The 20104-nt window shown below is 37.1% G+C and overlaps 1 protein-coding gene across 2 annotated transcripts in view; it reads right to left on the bottom strand.

Moving 5' to 3' along the window:
* LRRC4C (leucine rich repeat containing 4C) overlaps positions 1-20104 on the bottom strand; it is a 517448-nt gene that overhangs the window by 224260 nt on the left and 273084 nt on the right. For both annotated transcript variants that reach the window (XM_074852551.1, XM_074852552.1), the window contains one exon: positions 8665-8802. The gene's annotated coding sequence lies outside the window, so the exon portion shown is untranslated. The remainder of the gene's footprint in view (positions 1-8664; positions 8803-20104) is intronic.

The raw sequence follows: 20104 nt of genomic DNA, 5'->3' as shown, positions 1-20104 counted from the left end.
TTTAATGATGCTGATTCCCGTAATGCTAAAATTTATCATAAAACCTGATCTGAATGGATGGGTGAGTTATACCGGAATATCAACAAACCATATAGACAGATTTGATTTTGAAAGGAAAGTATTGACAAGCTTATCTATCGTGGAGCCATCAAATTCCCCAAATTAAGGCAGTCTGCACAGTTTATACAAAAATTAAAAATTACAAAAATCTACGTCAGCAACTGACACTAATTCTGATGCCAGCTACGGTAACAAATTGTTCCCATAGTGCAGGTGCGGATGAGAACTGCATCACGCTAGCTTTTTACAAATACAGATGAACTGGATGGTGGATGCTGAGGAACAAGAACACAACATCATGGCAGACAAACAGCAAGAGGCTACTGACCTAGAGAAGGGCTGATCTCTGTACACCAGCAATTTGCATGCAACAGAAAACTCTTACAGGTACCATGAAAAGAAAAGCTGTAAAGAGAGCTTGTAAAAAAGTCAGCTCTGAAAACATTTGTGAGGAACTCACTGCAAGCATAAAGGTTGGTCTGGGAGAAGAAAATCCCAAGAATCAACTTCATGCTAATAAAAAAAGGTATATTTTCAAAACTAGGGAATTATAATTGGTAAGGCAGGGGTAAATATTTTCAAGCACAGACAAGCTGACGTTTAACAGAGAGACAGAATACAGTAACTGAATTCCAAATAAAGGCTAGTATGGCAAATAATTTGTCCAGCATTATTATCACATGCATTCTTCAAAATATTTTTTTTTTCTGGAAATCTCTGCATACCACAATCATGAACAGAAACATTCTCATATTTCTTTGTATCAATGCATGTGCTATACATCAATTAATATGTATATTTCTAAAATCAATTAAAATAAAGAAGTACATAAGTTTATAGGTCAATAAGTGCCAGATTGGCAAATATGGTAATTGAAAATCTGTATTTCTCCATGTACAGAATAGTTAATGGTCATGCTAACTTCTGCTATACTTTCTTCTGCCTACGTGTCTTAACACTTACCCGTTGCATCAACAACATGACTTTATTTCCATTCCTACCTTCTGAACATACTCCTAAACGCTAAGTGCATGCCAGTTGTACTTAGAGAGAACTTGTTCATAAAAATAACTTTTGCCATATGAACATCTATCATTCAGAACCTGGAGTGATCACCACCGCCTTTTCTTAAAAAAAAAAAAAAAAAAAAATTACTTTTCACAATTGTTTATATGAAATGTAAAGAATAATCTAGATGCAAAAAGATAAGCCTCTGATTACTGGGTAGCTCAAACAACAATTTGTTAACACAGAACATTCTTAAACATATGATCATTCAAAATATACATTCCCAGAAATACATTTTATTTATCTGTAGCACTATCCATATATGAAAATAGAGGAACTGAACTCCTGAAATTCTTAGTGCCTTAGCTTCTATTGACTTTGAATTTGCAGGAAATAAAGAGTGCTGGAAATCAGGTCAATGGCTCAAAAGCATAACCTCCCAAAACTAACATACCCTCCTAGAAGCAACCATTGGCCCAAGCTAGGAAGTTCTTTCGCTACTTCACTCACAAGCCCTTCTATTCCCTGATCCAAACTGAATCCTTTTTTACAGTTAAAGAAATACATGAGCCTACTGAGGTTTTACTGACCCAACAGGCTCTAAAAAATATCCCTGATGATTTCTTGGCATTTGGTATCACTCGTGACCTTTGTTTTCTAAGAAGGATTATTATTACCTCCTTGCACTGTACATTTCCCTACAGGATATCACCAGCCATATGTCAGCCTTGCTCCCATATACAGCTCAAACAATTCCTCACATACTTCTAGTGTTCACTGAAAATTAAGTACTATTTACTTCTGTAGTAATATCTAGGTTTTTTTCAATTAAATGTAGAGTTCTAACATACAGTTAACACACTCTAATGTATAAAATACAGAGACTTGCTGGTATCAGTAATTTAAGTGTGCTTAATTTTAGATAAATCACACATATTAAGCCAGATATGTGAATCGAGACAGTAAAAGATAATATTTTTAAAGACCTTTCTAGCATTGCAACTAATTATTTGATTATATACCATTTTGGGTGATGTTCCTGTGATAATGCACTTAACCATGAACCTTTGATCTTCACTTGTCCCCTGCACTTTGCTCATTAATTCATCTTCACAGCCTATTCTCTCTCATAAGCCACTACAGAGCCTCATATTCTTTCTTTTCAGTAATCCTTACCCTCTGTCCCATGATGTGGGAAACACTCACTCCTCAATCTCTTAAGTTTTGATACCTTATAATTTTACAGAGTTGGAAATATGAAGCTTTAAGGAAAAAAAGGAGAGAAGAAATAAAAAAGACAGACAAAAGAAAAAAAGTTATCCATTTCAAGTGGTTTATCAAGGATCTAAAATGCCAAAACATCTATATGCAGATAGATAAGAGAAACAATAGTCATAAGACTATTTTACTACTTGATGTGTCGCATTCCAAGATGGGGTCTAGTATCATATCTACGCTGAATCACAGGGCTAATATTTTTCTTGTTTTTTTGAAAGTGTGGTGAGAGAGTTGTAAATGGGGTGTTATTAAGAACTGCAAAAGTTCTTAACTTATATCAGTGTATTCAGTAGCTTTAACAGTACTGAGCAACGTTATTTGTTTCCTGCCAAATGCAAACTTGAAAGCATTCTTCCATAATAACAGCATCCTATCGTTCCACAGAGAATTTAAACTGTAGATTTCCAGTGCAATGTATGATCAGCAACGTAATGATGTAGCTTCATGTGGAAACTACCTGTGGTGGCAGCAGGAATGGGGAAGAGAAACTCATTTGACTCACAAAGTTGTTTGCTTAGAGAGAAAGGCAATAGAGTCCACACCTTGAATCAGAAGCAGAGTTGTCCATAAACTTCCTATCCCTCAAAGAAGGCACAATACTCAGACATTTATGCTAAATATTTCAAAGAGACTGTGGGAAATGAGACAAATGGTTCTCATGTATTTCAACTGGAACTGTGCTCAAATTTCCCCTCGTGAAAATTTCTTCTTTGAGCACACATTAAAAATAAAACCAGGGTTATATAGATGGATGAAAAGTACTGATGCTTACAAAATTTCTGTCACTAATAATTTTCTTCCAAAAGAATTAATCTTAGTATTTATAAGACATCCTTTATTCCAACATATTTTTACATATTGAGAAGCATTTCTGCCCTCTTCTAGACACGATTCTTATAGCTACCTTTTAAATTTGTTATGAAGTTCATAATTCAAATACCCTGGAACACTATCAGAATTCCTCAGCTTTCATGTTTCATTACAATTCAAATACAGGCCAAGTTTTCTAGAGATTTTCAAACAATATTGAGAAACATGGATTCAGTGGCAAATGACATCTCTGAGAAGGAAGAAAACTGACGCGGAAATGCTTAAACCATAAATATATGATGTCTTGTGACCAAGGTAAGATATTACAGTTCTGGTAACACTTCTACTTGCTTGGATCAAGCACTTTGAAGTGTTACTAAGAAAGTGAAAGTTCAAGAGAACATAATCACAGAATCACAGAATTGTCTAGGTTGGAAAAGACCTTGAAGATCATCCAGTCCAACCATTGACCTAACACTGACAGTTCCCAACTACACCAGATCCCTCAGCGCTATGTCAACCCGACTCTTAAACACCTCCAGGGATGGGGACTCCACCACCTCCCTGGGCAGCCCATTCCAATGCCTGACTACCCATTCTGTAAAGAAATGCTTCCTAATATCCAGTCTAAACCTTCCCTGGAGCAACTTGAGGCCATTCCCTCTTGTCCTATCACTCATTACTTGGTTGAAGAGACTCATCCCCAGTTCCCTCCTTTCAGGGAGTTGTAGAGGGTGATGAGGTCTCCCCTCAGCCTCCTCTTCTCCAGACTAAACAACCCCAGTTCCCTCAGCTGCTCCCCATCAGACCTGTGCTCCAGACCCTGCACCAGCTCCGTTGCCCTTCTCTGGACACGCTCGAGTCATTCAATGGCCTTTTTGGAGTGAGGGGCCCAAAACTGAACCCAGTCATTGAGGGGCGGCCTCACCAGTGCCAAGTACAGGGGCAAGATCCCTTCCCTGTCCCTGCTGGCCACGCTATTGCTGATACAAGCCAGGATGCCATTGGCCTTCTTGGCTACCTGGGCACACTGCTGGCTCATGTTCAGCCGGCTGTCAATCAACACCCCCAGGTCCCTCTCTGACTGACAGCACTCCAGCCACTGCTCCCCAAGCCTGTAGCGCTGCTGGGGGTTGTTGTGGCTAATCTTGTGAACATTTCAGTGAAGTGTGCTAGTAAAAGCAGTGAGCTAGTCCTCAATTAGAAAGCACCTCCATCTTTGTGTGGCTGAACAGTAAGAAGCAGTTGTCATCAGTTACTGGCTGCAAGAGTTCGTATTATCTGCCAAACTACCTTTACCTGATGACAGTAGGTCAGTTCCTTGAGGACTCACTCTGAGCACTTACAGCCAGTTCTTCATCATTCACCTAAGGTCACATGAAAACTGCTTAAACCAAAAGGATTTCAAATATTTTTAAATATATTTGCTCTAGCTTTTCGGTTTTGGCATTTGGACTTCTGTCCTTTGCTTTTTTGCCCTCCACCATTAGTCTCACAGTAATTAGTCTCTCACAGCTTCTAAGTCTGAGAAGTTAGAGTACCAATATTGAAGTTTTTAACATTTCTCACCTAAGAAAAGAAGATTTTGCTAAAACAGTCTTTTAAATTTCATTGGTCAGTTAGAAAACCTTTCGCAGGAAGGACAGTTTTATCGGAAGGTCAGGATATACGCATTTATGATTGCAACACCACCATTTCAAAGATTTTTCGAACATCAGTCTTTAAAGCATTGTACATTCATGATCAGTCTGATCCATCTGGGGCATGTTAAAGCCTACATAGCTACAATATTTTTTCATTATTTTATTACAGTGGGTTTTGAGGATTATACTACCTGGATTACAAAGTCATTAAGTATTGAGCCATTATTTTCAAGTGATGTTTTGTACTTAAAGCCTGCAGAAGCTGTAAGCATAGTATGTGCTTTTCTCACAGTGCATTGGTTCTCATCCTGCCCCTTGGGAAAAGCTCCAAGGAAATTTTGCTGATGCAGATGACAAAATCTGAGAGGACACAGGTTCAACGGGTTCAATTCATTATCCAAACTGAGTATGAAATTTTGAAAATAGATGCTATTGACATGTGATCTGTTGGTGGTTCATAACAAGCGTTATTTGGAATGTTTGCCTTCTCTCAAAAAAAAGGTTAGTTGTCCAGACTTTGAGATGTAATGCAGAATTTGACCCATAAGAGCAAAATGCCTAAGGCACATCTATTTATCTTCTTAGGTGATGGAAGAGAAAGATATAGCTCAGCCTAAGGGCTTTCTGAGACATGTTTGAATAGATTTGCTCCATTGAAAACAAATTATAGATGTGTCGACTCTTTCAGAAGAGAACTGAATTTTACATAAGTCCCTTCCTGTTTAAAAGATATCACAACTTTCAAACCTTCCATTTCCCCAAGTTACACCAGCTGAAGAAGATAAGGTTATTTTTTGTTGTTAAGATTTTTATGAAGGGATGTGGTTAAAAATCCTTACTACTAAAGTATGGGTAATGCACCTGAACATTTTTTGCATTAAAAACTGTTTATGAAAACTCCTATTTTTGTTTCCTTTACAACAGAACTTGTCTAAACAATATGATGTTATTTAAAGTTAAACCACCCATGAAAAAAATGACAACACCGTAACAAGTGTATTTATTGCACACTACTCTAATTGCTAGAGTTTTGTCCAATTTATGTCCAATATTAAACAACAAGGTTTTGTTGATCCTGAAAAACCTGCAAACCTACCATTTGAGCTGAAGGGGGAAAAATAGTTTAACTGATGTAATACATCCCTGCGTCACCATGACAAGCTGTGGTGTTGACAGCAGGTGACCACCAAAGCTGCTCTATCACACCCCTCCTCAGCTGGATGGGGGAGGAAAAGTATAATGAAAGGCTCGTGGGTGGAGATAAAGGACAGGGAGAGATCGCTCACCAATTACCATCACTGGCAAAACACTCAACTTGGGGAAAATTAATTTAATTTATTACCAATTAAATCAGAGCCTGCCTCACCATGGTCTTCACCATGGGCTCCAGCGCCTGGAGCAGCTCCTCCTGCTCCTTCTCTATTGACCTTGGTGTCTGGAGAGTTCTTTCACACATTCTCACTCCTCTCTCCTGCATGTGTTGTGCAAGGTGGTTTTTTTCCCCCCTTCTTAAATATGTTATCACAGAAGCGCTACCACCATTGCTGATGGATTCGGCCTTGACCACTGGTGGGTCTGTCTCGGAGCCAGCTGGCATTGGTTCTGTCGGACACGGGGGAAGCTTCTAGCAGCTTCTGGAAGCTTCTCACAGAAACCACTCCTGCAACCCCCCCACTACAAAAACCTTGCCATGCAAACCCAATACACAAGCCTGGGAATTTCTCATATTATTCAGAAGATAATAGTATGAGTACTTAGATGATATAAACACCATATATGCCATTTGTGCTTCCTCAAGCAATGTAGAAAGGATACATTTCAAGCAGACGTTTATGGAATGTTAATGTTAATTCATTCACGCAACAATTCTCTCCTGCACTATAACAAAGCAATCCTAAAATGTATTCTTAAAAATCTTTCTTGAAGTCTAAGCCTGACAATGGTACTATCTGTACCCAGATATACAATTTGAGGAATTTTATATATTAGACAAAAAAAAAATCCTGATATGACCTGTCAGGGAAGAGCGTGCAAATAAAACTCCTGAAGCTGTAAGACATATATAAATAAATGAGCAGAATTCCACCCAGCAGGTGGTACACAGATTGGTGACAGGAATTCTCAAAGACAAGTGGCAGTAATAGGATAAATACCTATAGTACAAAGTTAGTTTAAACACTTTTTTCCTAAGGGAAAGAGAAACAACGACTAAATATCAAAGCAGACAAGTCTACATCCATCATGTTTTCACATTTATTAGATCTAGAAATTAATTTAGAATTTCTATCTTTCTTCAATTTTCCTCTAAATTAATACTAAACAATACAAATTTATTCAAATTTAACTCATCACCATCTTTGAAAGTTCTCCAATTGTACTGCATCAACACACCAAAAGCTTCCATAAAACACTTCTCAGCAGTCTCCAAAACATGACATTCATCTTTGTCCATTAATTTCTCATAGTGTTATCATAGAATATAGTAACATTCTACTATAAGGCATAATAAAAACTACTCTTCAGTAAAATGATTTTCTATACATTTGAAAAGTACCAAAAAGAAAACAAATTATTCTTTAGAAGCAAATAATGTTCTTCTGTGATTTATACATATTGCTTCTCTTTGAGGCGAAAAAAACAATTGAAAAAACCCTGCTGTTCTTATAATATCATTATTTCTATTTTTGTCCGTTTTTAACCTGGAAAGCTTTTGTTAGGACCAGAATGGTTGTGGAACTCGCAACCTAAAATAATTCTCAATTAATAGCATACTCACACGTAGAAAAAAATCTCAGAAAACTCTAATACGAGCAAAAACGTAATTAGAACTGATTCACCACCAAAAGGTTTGAAAATCCATTTAATTATTTGAAAAGTGAGCATTTCAAATGTAGTGCTGGTAGCCATCAGAATTCACTTTTCACAACCACGACTGTACAAAGATGTAAAGAAGTGAAAAATCAGACTGACGGCACTGGAAAGTCTTCTGTACCGCAAATTTCTCTCATGACTCAGTATTCCTCTGCACAAATACAAAATAGACTGTGCTCACATCAACACACTCTGATGTTCTAATAAAAGGCTCCATGCTTGCTGTCCCCCACATCCTTGGACTGCATGCAGACTTTTCTGAATGTTAATGAATAATACTTACACGTCCTAGATAATATAATCAACTTAAGAATAAAATGTGATCTATCGCTTTGAGTATGTTTAAAGATAGTTGCTGTGATTCTGTTACTTCACATAATTTACAAACTCTGGTAGAGTGCCCTGTCTGCTACAGGGATGCCTGAGCTATTACTATCCTGACATACTATATTTAGGAGTATATTTCTGATATTAACAGGAAAAAAAGGAAGGAGGCTGTGCGTTTTAAAATTCACTCTATGTTGCTGTATGTTCTCTCTCTTCAGTTTAGAGCTCAACAACATCCATCCTTGGCTTCATTTATGAAGCTGAAAAGTCAGAAAGAAGAAGAGAGCATACAAGGTTTTTCCAAAAGCTTTCTTCATTATTGATGCAACTGGCATCCAGATCCAGAATAAACTTTAAGCACAAACAAACATGACTACAAGACTGACACAGATGAGTCCCAAGAAATCCATTCCCTATAATTTACTTCTGCTACCAATGGAGAGCCTACAGTTACCAATTTAAAAGTCAGTTTGAGATCTGTCCTAAAAATTGATCACCAATCAACCCTTTAAATGCTTTTTTTCTTATACAACCACATGTGGTTCTATGACAAGGGACAGATAAACAGCCAAAAATAAAGTTTGGAAAAAAGATAACAGCAGCAGACTTTAGCAGACGCGCAATATTAATGAACGAAAGAATGGGAGGAAAGTGATTTTCAGTTTACCTGTCTTCAGTAACCCATGGTAAAATTAATTATCCTTCATGCCAAAGTGTGCAGGATTTATTTTCTCAAATGGTTTGCCGTATCTTAGGATATTTCCATATTAACAATCTCCACAGCACATTCCTTTTTTCTGGCAACCTGTGTGTTGGGGGGAGAAAAAAAAAAAAACATTTTATGGTGTGGTGTGTCTCGTGCTGACAGAGCAACAGATTATAATGTGCTTTACAATGAGTATATTTAGAAATTTGATGATTAATTATGAAATAAAAATGCTTCTGAAGTATAAGTACTTAAAATTTCTTAGGCAGACCATATAAACCATACAATTTATAAATATAGAAAAGAGAATTCATCTGATTTTGCTGTTATATTCTGTTTTGCTTACCCTTATCAACCATAATATTAACAATAAGATGGAACTTGTTCTTGAGACACCACAGAGTGGGTGGTGTATACCACAGCCATTATCCCACTTACCAGACAAAATATCTGCATACTGTAGTGCCAATCCAGATCATCATCATCCTTTTCTGAACGGCGTACGCTGAAATGCAGCTAGTTACTTTGTTGTGTGTTAGGGTTTTTTTTCAACGTTTATAGCATTTTATAACATTTGGCAGGAACATTCAACAATGGCAAATGTACAATGCTAGGGAGCACCTCTGGACTTGGGTATTCTTGGTGCTGAAACTGCCTCTGACACTACAGAGTTACTTCCTGACATGAATTAAAAGCCAACTATCCCCATGGCATACATAAATCTTCCCTACTAACTGCAGATTTAAACAATTTAATTTTTTTTATCCCCTAGGACAACCCTTTTATCAGCCTGCTTCTATTGTGGTTCTATATATGTGTAACAGCCATTAATGGATACTTACATGTTTTATTCATCTGAAATACTTCATGTTATTCCACTGAAAAACACTAAAATTCTAAGGCAGGTGCGTACTACGTTAACGTATGTTAGTTTTGGACATGATGCAGCTGTTCAAATACCTGGAAATGTAACTTCTCTTTTGAAGGAAAAAACACCTGATAGTAAATACATGCCTAATTGTTGATACCTAATTAATCAAAATATCACAGCTGTATGGTGTCTGACAAGTTCATGCCAGAACCCAAATACTTCTATAGAAAATATGATTAGTATAAGTCACTTAAATTCCAGAAAGCTCATTTCTTCTTTGCTTGAACGAAAACTCAGGGATAAAAATGTGGTAACATTCCTTTATAACTAATACTGAGCTTACCTTGAGATATTGTAATATTTGCAGTTTCTCTTTGAATTTCAGAAACTACAACAGTGCACATCACTAGCCATTGCGCATCATATCTCATCAGTTATATATAATAATTCTGAATAAATGAAAATCATGTACCTAGTTAATATGCAGTATGGAAATACAAGGAATATTTTGATCACATCCATCATGTTTTCTCTAAACAGTGATTTTCTACACCAAAGTTATATTATCACCTGCTTTTATTAACTTGTGATCCAGTGGATTTATTAATTAACTGTAATTAAATTATTTTATTCTACTATTCTATTATTCTACTATTCTATTGTCAGCTTCTTGTCTCTGCTGGCTTTTTCTATGTATAGAAAAAAATAGCTTCAGGATCTAGAAAAGCAATAAATCATTATCTAAAATTTAACTGGATGGATCTAATAGTTTCTTACCATCAGTAAGAATTTCCATTTGGATACAGATATTAAAAATAAATACATTCTTCAACAAATGTATAGAATATAAAAATAGAAACATATTTAATCTTATAGAAAAATATATATTAATATCTAGGGAATAGAATATAAAAGATTGCTATTCTTTAAAGCATGGAAAAAACCTTTATACATACACCTACACAACTGATATATTATTCATCTTCTATAACAAATGAGAATAATCAGGGGACAAAAATAGACACAAGAGACAAAAATGCATCAGACACATTCACAGTCACAGATTATACCACAGTTTAACTTACTATTATATAAGAGAAATCTACAGAGACTACGGCTCTTTTAAAACTTAATCACCAGGATCATTCCAAGAACTTCCTTGTAGAAAGTGATTTTACTCCTGTGCTGCACGAAGATAAGAATTTGGCCTAATGCCACCATTAAAACTATGAGAGCCGCTCTGCCAAAGGAAGAACAGGAGGTAGTTTCATCTTATAATAATGCTTTACTAAATTTTAAATGAAGCTCAAACAGTTTACTGCCATCAGTATTTTATCCTTCACAAGGATGTTATGAACTACCTCTGGCAGCAGTACAGGAATGGATCAGACGGCATCCCAGTCTCCAAACTAGATCACATATTTCCCCTCTTTGCACAAAGATAGTGAACGTCCTTCTATAATTAGAGAAATACCTGCCACTTGCTATTAAAAGTGTTAAGGCATAGCTTCAGTGAAAAACTTTCTTAATCTCTCCTCTCTAATTGCAATTGAGGAACTGCCTGGAGTATAAATACAATTACATACATGATTAATTACTAAACAATTTTCATTCTAGATTTGGGAATCACTGACATAATCTTTGAGGTCGGAAGGAACTTGTGAAGACTATCTAATCCAACCTCCCTTGTTTGACCACCCAAATGGTAAAAGCTTTCTCCTTAGATTTAAATGGAATTTTCTGTATTCCAATTTGTGCTTATTGCCTCTTGTCTTCCCTGAAACCAGGTTTCAAAGACATCTACAATATTTTGAGGAAGTGTTATTAAAGTGAGCATTTAGTTTGCTTGTTTCTCATGCTCCCCCTAATGTCAGGGAATCCTATTTCCTTCTCATGTTCCTATAACTGAAGAAAAGATTGGCCTTTCATCCACCAGCAGCGCAGTATTTTCTTCTTAAAACACCTACCACATTCTACTGCATTTCAACAATCTGTTGGTGACTCAAAACTTTAAATTCATTTTTTGACCCTTCAATTTCAAATTCAGATTGGGCTCTGCTTTCTGATAGTTTGACAGGACATATCACTCTTTTCTATTTTCTGCTTTACAAATGTTATGTCTCAATCTTTCCGTTGTTTCTACAGTAAAGACTACATGATTAGTAAGGACAAACGCCCTCATCCATTGCCACGTTGTATTTCAATAAAACCTTATTTTCACAGTCCTGATCATCCCCCACAGAAATAACAAGGTCAAATTATTTCACATTACAAATGTTTAAAAAAAAATTAGAAAAAAATTCATGGTATTATTGTTCCCTCATGAGTGGTGACTAAGACTGAATTATTTGGATTTTCCTTCCCTTTGCACAACGCTATGCATGTCTCTGTACCTTTGAAACAAATGTATTCTGCAAGCTCATTTAGTTACCCAAAATTTCCTAAATGACATAAATTTTCAGCACCATCTGCAGGGCAATTTCCTTAGTTTATGATGCCTCTATGCTGAAAAGAATTGGAGTCCTAAATAGACTAGGTCAAAGTAACACATTGGAGAAGTCTTCGTTGGATTTATACTTGTTTTTTTTATGGAAATCACTCCATTGTTCCTACTAAGTCAATAAATCATGCAACTGGTTGGCATAGTCACAGTTGTAGAACGTGGCATAAAATGTGCACATATATTCCTCTTACTTATCGCCTGGGGAAAAAACATTTAATGTTTTGAATGAAAGATTTTAAATCTTTCCTGTACTGTAATTCTGAGTACTTCTAGTACACTCATTGAAGTAAACTCATTCAGCACTCAAGATTTTTTCAAATATTTTAAATTATTTTTTTCTTTCTTAAAAAACATTCATGTATTCACACAAAGAAATGCTTTGCACGCATGAACCACTATGTAGCTTTTAGAGATATAGTTCCCAGCCATGTAAAACTGATTAATTAAAGACAGCTCAATAAACCATTTCTTTACCATGGCGTAGGATATCGGCCAAACATTAGGCGCTTTTTTCCAAAGATGCTTTCTTATTCTGTCATTGCTTTAAAGTACGCAATTTCTTTTGAGGGGACGAGGGGGTAGTTCTCCATTCTCAGTGATAATTTAATTTCCCTCTTGTATAAAATCTTGGCTACAACTCCATTCCTAACAAGATAAAAACGATAGTTAACTTTCAATTAACTTTTCAATTCATTCTCGTATCTGGTATTTGGTGGAGTCATTAACACCTGTGCAGAATGAATGTTATCCAAGTGTACACTGCGAGCAAACCAGAATAGGAACATTTTATACCTATCTTACATAGGTGTAAAAGATCACATATGTTGCAAGGCAGAGTGAAACTTGCTATATTTAATTTTGGGGATATCGAATTGCAGCCTGGGATGCATTTGCTTCCGAAGGACAGCAGCAGGACAGCCTCCCCCTCATCCTTGTAGGAGGAGCCCCATGGTCGAAACAAATGGGACCAGCTGATTCAGAGTGCCCTCCCCAAGGCACAAAAGGTTTCCTCAGAGGAAATCCTTCTCACATCATGTTCAAATCTGTCCCTTCAGCTCCTAAATGTAACGCAAACAGCTTGAGATGCTATGGCTTTGAGGTAGACTAGGAAACAGGACAGTGCAGCAGAGCTTTTTACTGGCTGAAAAGCTTTCAAATGATGTTTCATATATTTATATAGTTTACACGAAATTGCAATGTAAAGACTACTGCTATTTTAAGCCTTTGTGTGAACATTGCTAACTTTAAGACTGCATTATATTGATTTAAGTCATTTTTAGCTGGCTTAAACTAAATCAAAATATGACACTTATTTTGAAATATGAATGTCTACGCTGGGGTTTACACTGAAAGAACTGAAGATATGAGTTGTTACTGGGTTTCAGTACAGATTTATATCTGGACCTAAGTCATCTTCATATACTCTGTGACAGATGCTCTTCACTTAGGAAAGGCAATATAGATTAATTCCCTTACCACAAAGAGGGAAAGCAACTTCTGGACACAGTGAAAAGACATACATAATTATTATTTACGTATGCAGAAACAGAAACTATTTTCCACACTGTGATCGACAAATTCAAATGATTTGATTTATCAAGACAGGACAATATTTAGCTTTAATCAGAATTCATTAAAGTAAAGGTGGCTAAGCCAGAAAGATTTTATATTTATGCTGCTTAAAAAATAAGCTTCATATTTATTCATTAACAATTGAACAATCTAAGCCACATAATTTATTTGTATACAATTAGAATTCACAAAAATTTAAAACTCTTAGTCCATACCTAATTCATGTAGAAAAGAATTATCCTATTATCATAAATGTATGGATATGGATAAATGCTATTTAAGTAAGTAACATCCTACAGTCAGATTATCCTGAGTTTATAGGAATTGATATTATATTTTACAAATGTCTTGGAAATAGAATTTCAGGCTCATAGTAGGATGATGTTGTAAAAAGAATTGTATTATCTCTCCCTTTAGAGCAATGTGTGCTCAGAATTAAAGACAAGCTGAAACACATTCTGCAATTTCTGAATATAAGACAGGTTCCTATCCCCAAGAAAGGTAAAAGAAATCACGTTGTATTATTACTTAGATATGACTGGAATTAAAAACAAAACAAGCAAGCAAACAGCCCCCCCCAAAAAAATACCACACCTGTAACCTAAACTTTTACAGAAATATATCTTTCTTATTGTCATTTGAATATTTACAGATTTAGTTCTTCATATTTCCTAGTAAAATCAATCCATGTGTACTAGAAATAGCATACATCAAGCAAACTTCAGTTTTCTTAAAATCTTTTGATCCAAAAAGAGATTTCTAACTTGATAGAGTCAGTATAACTTATCTCCTATATGACCCTTCCACAGGCAGCATTATGCAGAAAGCTGCCATGTGGTTCTGCTTATGCTCAGCATGGTTTTATTTAGTTCATAATATGCAGTTCAGAGCGCCGTATCAAGGCACTTCTTTCAAATACCACTGTAGGCCATTTCCCACCCCCCAGAGACTCATTTCAATTAGAAGACATTTCTCATATCATAAAAGACCTTTGAACACTTTTGATGAAAGATCCAAGATTTTTCTTTTTATCAACACAGCATCACTGTACGCTACAGATTATGTTAAATGGAAGAGAAAAGCTTGGTTTTTTTCCCGAGAACCTACTGGTTTATTTCTCCTTCCATCTCCTCTTCCCAGATCCATCCATAATCAGAAACCCCTGAAGGGGGTCAAAACACAAATATGAGCTCCTTTAATAAATTTAAAAATAACCCAAAACCGAACTTACTGGACAAACAAAAATAAAGCAAAAATTAACACACAAACCATAACAATCATAACTACTATAGTAGTAGTGATCTTTTATCAGTCTTCTGTCCTTGAGTTTCCCCACAGGTGAATTATTATTTCAACAATTTGTCACCTCTTAATCATGATGTTTTCATGACGTAGATGAACTGAGGATTACACATAACTGCCCTTGGAAAAATGAACCTGAGAAAAAGATCAGCATACAGCGCATCGATCCCTGGAAGCAGCCAGCAGAAAATGAACACACATTGACCAAGGAGTGGAATAATGGCTTTGTTGACAATCTCGGTGAAGTTCAGCCTCTGCAACTAAGTACATAGAGAGATAAAAAGATAGAGATATGAAGAAAATCATCTCCCTGTCACCTCTGTTCTCTGCTTTACACGGTTATTCCCCTTCAGTCACATACACGGCCAGATGGCCACAGATCAAGGATGGTACGCCACTTGTGATCACAGTAGTTTCTTTGCCCTTCTGGCCACAGATGATATGAAAACACCTCATTCATCAAAAGAAAGTTTCTACATTGTCAAATAGTACTATAGCTTATTGTAATAATTATTATTACACTCTTCTTCACCTCAATTAAATTCAGATGAAGTCAGCAAATCCACAGTGGACTTATGGTCCCAATCTATAAATATTGTAAGGTCCCATGAGTATTAAATAACCACCAGTAAGCCAGTTGCACATGACTTTTCTAAATAGATGCATTGCATAAGAAGAAAAACAATAGAAGAATAAATCACTGCCAGATATAGATGCAAAGCAACAAAGAAAGGCAGCATTACAAATACATCCAGAGACTAGATGGAAAAAAAGACAAAGATTACTTTTTTTCAGTTTAAGTAAACTTAAAGTAGCTTTAAACTTAACCTTGGTAGGGCATTAGAAATTATATCAATTGCATTAAAATACAACAACTCTGAAAGAAAATAAAAGCAGCTTAATTTTATCGGTCATAATAAGGAATACTGCAATGACATGGTTTTTATATCACTGCACCAATGAAAAAACATGTGTGAAGAGGTGTTTACAACGGTGGAAAATGAGAGAGCCCTGTAGAGGGATAAAAACTTTAACTATACATTTCTTCTTTCCATAGAGTCCATTAATCAGGAGTGTAGGTGTCAGGGATATTCACTGGTGAAGCAGCTGGGCTGTGCAGTCTGGCCATCTATACAGGGAGCATCACTCTTTGATGCCGCGAGAGGAGATCATTCCACACTCTTATTTCAGTCTCTATAGGAATTTAAGGAGATCCAGCTGGAAAACAAGAACTTTCTTTTGTGATAATTATTATGATTTCTGACTTTGATATAGTAAAAGCCAAGCTCTTTGGGAAAAAAAAAAAAAAAAAAAAGGAAGGAAGATCAAGGATCTTTATACAATCTCTTAGTGCAGGCGTATATATACATATATTTGGTTATAGATTAATAAATATCAAAGTTAAGAAGTGGGAGCAATGCTCCCAAGAGCTGCAGATCTGGGAATTTTCAGAAGAAAAAAAATAATACAAGATGCAGATACATGAAGAATGTAATACAATGCAATGTAGTCTGAGTGACATTATCCATCCTAACCTGAAAGATATTTTTAGTAAGGAAACACCTGGGGTTTTTCCATGTGTATAAAGTCTGTTTATTTTATCTGTTTTCACTCAAACACCTGAAAATGGAGAAAATAGGATGACATTTAACGGCACATCCAATGTCTTTCACTCACTGACTCAAAAGGCTTTCAGTTATATTCTTCAGTCCTATAAACTGCTTAGGGAAGGACTAAGTTGAAAGTTGAATGTCACTAGACAGTTACTGGATAGCCAAGACAACATAACCATAATGTTATCAGGTAGGAGTATTCCAGTTTTAACATAACTGTACAAAACCTCATGTAGACTTCAGCAGATGACCATGCATGTGCAAAGAATATTGATTCAAGCTGTAGAAGATAACAGGATCATCATCAAAAGAACAGAATCCAGTCTTGTAAGAGGAATGGGAAAGTGCTTAGCTCATTTACCCCACCAAAATGAAGGTTAAGAGAAGATATGATTGGAGTCTATAAATATATTGGCTGGTTAAAAGTAGAAAGATACAGGGAACTTTTAACGTAAAGGACAGTGTCATAAAATCACACGTGCATACCCTCATGCATTTAAACATAAAACCAGAAGATTACTTCTGAACATTAAAATGGTGAATTTTCTGTAATAGACCTACATTCAGAAAAATGGAGACAACCAGACATTCTAACCTACAGTCACTTAAATTCAGAGGGTTTTGTTTCTTAAGACAGGCTAAATTAATTTTAAGAAAGGAAATGCATGATGTGGCTGTCTTATAGAAGGGGGAATCAGTGTCAATAAAGAGCATTACAACAAAATCATGGTTTTACTGGGTTTTAATCTCTGGTCAGTTGCATTCTCACACTAGGTAGGACTTATCTTGACAGACCATGTTCAGATACTTATTCTCCATGAATAATTTCCAGAAATACACATTTCCTCGGTTTGAGAATCAGTCACTGGCATAAGCCACTTGACAAACTTCTCTTCATGTTCCATTATGGTGCTCACAGGATTACCCTTAAAGTACAGCATTCACTTTGAAAATCCAAAATCTTTCTGACACTCATTTCCCCTTCAGAATCAAAACAATGTTGAGATATAGTGGTACTTTAGGCACAGTAAAATATAAATGGTCTCAAAACAGCCTGAAATACATAAAAAATTGAGTTCTCAATTATTCCTACTTGTATGATTATTTACTTCAGTAGTTCCTACCACTACTCATTCCTCATCACCTCCAGCTTTACTGATGCAGTTGTTATGGATGGATAAAATGATACGCGTGCACATTGAGTGGATGTTGCAATACTTCAGGCATTTCCTTTTACTGATTACCTGACAAACAGTGAAAGTTGAACACAGAAATATATTCTTACTAGATTTTATTCACTGAGGCTTTGTTTTCTCTTTATTTTCTTCTAAATGTTTCAAAATAGCATTGCAGCTGAACCATATTAGCAATTCCACCACATAGTAAAAAAACCCACGAACATTAACATTGTCCAGAACAATAAATTGGCTGAAGGAGAAAACAGAATCGGGTTTGGAAACATATTCAGATCAGGATTCAAAATTTGGTGAACGCTAAATAGAGACATGGCACAGTGTTAGCATTCACAGAATCACAGAATCGTCTAGGTTGGAAAAGACCTTGAAGATCATCCAGTCCAACCATTAGCCCAACATTGGCAGTTCTCAACTACACCAGATCCCTCAGCGCTATGTCAACCCGACTCTTAAACACCTCCAGGGATGGGGACTCCACCACCTCCCTGGGCAGCCCATTTCAATGCTTAACAACCCGTTCTGTAAAGAAATGCTTCCTAATATCCAGTCTAAACCTTCCCTGGCGCAACTTGAGGCCATTCCCTCTTGTCTTATCACTCATTACTTGGTTAAAGAGACTCATCCCCCCTCTCTGCACCCTCCTTTCAGGTAGTTGTAGAGGGCCATGAGGTCTCCCCTCAGCCTCCTCTTCTCCAGACTAAACCCCCCCAGTTCCCTCAGCCGCTCCCCATCAGACCTGTGCTCCAGACCCTGCACCAGCTCCGTTGCCCTTCTCTGGACACGCTCGAGTCATTCAATGGCCATTTTGGAGTGAGGGGCCAAAAACTGAACCCACTCATAGAGGGGCGGCCTCACCAGGGCCGAGTACAGGGGTAAGATCCCTTCCCTGTCCCTGCTGGCCACGCTATTGCTGATACAAGCCAGGATGCCATTGGCCTTCTTGGCCACCTGGGCACACTGCTGGCTCATGTTCAGCTGGCTGTCAATCAACCCCCCCAGGTCCCTCTCTGACTGGCAGCTCTCCAGCCACTGCTCCCCAAGCCTGTAGCGCTATTGGGGGTTGTTGTGGCCCAAGTGCAGCACCCGGCATTTGGCCTTATTGAAGCTCATACAGTTGGGCTCAGCCCATCGCTCCAGCCTGTCCAGGTCTCTCTGCAGAGCCTCCCTACCCTCGAGCAGATCAACACTCCCACCCAACTTGGTGTCATCTGCAAACTTACTGAGGGTGCACTCGACCCCCTCATCCAGATCATCAATAAAGATGTTAAACAGGAGTGGCCCCAAAACCAAGCTCTGGGGGACACCACTTGTGACCGGCCACCAACTGGATTTAACTCCGTTCACCACAACTCCTTGGGCCCGGCCATCCAGCCAGTTTTTTACCCAGCAAAACGTGCGATCATCCAAGCCTCGAGCAGCCAGTTTTGCCAGGAGAATGCTGTGGGAAACGGTGTCAAAGGCCTTACTGAAGTCAAGGTAAACAACATCCACAGCCTTTCCCTCATCCAATAAGCAGGTCACCCTCTTGTAGAAGGAGATCAGGTTTGTCAAGCAGGACCTGCCTTTCATAAACCCATGCTGACTGGGCCTGATCCAAGATTATGAAGGCTGTATTAGTAATTTCTCAGACAACATGCAGATAGAAACAAAGGTGCTATTTCCTTTCCTTGCGATAGAAGTATTTTATGTTCCCATCTCAGGGCTTCACTTTATTGACTTCGCAAAAGTAAATACCTACCGCTGTCTGAATCCAGTACTCAAAGGAAACAACACTGTTGATTTATATAATTGCATAGCATTTTCAATATATTTCCTTATTCTTATGTGTGCTAGCACTCTGCTTTCATGACTGTGCTGCACATTAGACTTTTGCATATTTTCATTATCTGTCTACACGATACCTAGGTGTCTTTCTCTTGACAGGTTCCAGTTAACTTGGGATCTGACAATGTGTATCAACATATTCTGCTCCCTTTCATGATCAATATGAGTGGCAATTTTAATTACATATCACATTTTAGTGATATGTAATGACTATTTATATATCTATCACTTCATTGGCCTTTCATTCGGACCATCACCTCGCTAGCCAAAAATCCAGTTTAAAAGAGCTGGATGGATGGAAGCTCACCATCTATCACAAAGAGCCTGGAAAATTTATAGACAGAGTTGAACTCTCCAGACTGATAATTTGAACTATTTAACCAACACATTACCAAGTGTATTAATGAACTCTTTACTACATTATTTTCAGCTGATGCTTTCTTAACAGTTCAGTTACTGTATAGGCTACGTGGCAGGATGAACACATAAGCAAGACAGTGAAGATTGGTCAGTTATCCTA

This window comes from Strix uralensis, chromosome 29 (assembly GCF_047716275.1).
Source record: "Strix uralensis isolate ZFMK-TIS-50842 chromosome 29, bStrUra1, whole genome shotgun sequence".
NCBI lineage: Eukaryota > Metazoa > Chordata > Aves > Strigiformes > Strigidae > Strix > Strix uralensis.
This window is presented reverse-complemented; position numbering and strand designations above follow the sequence as displayed.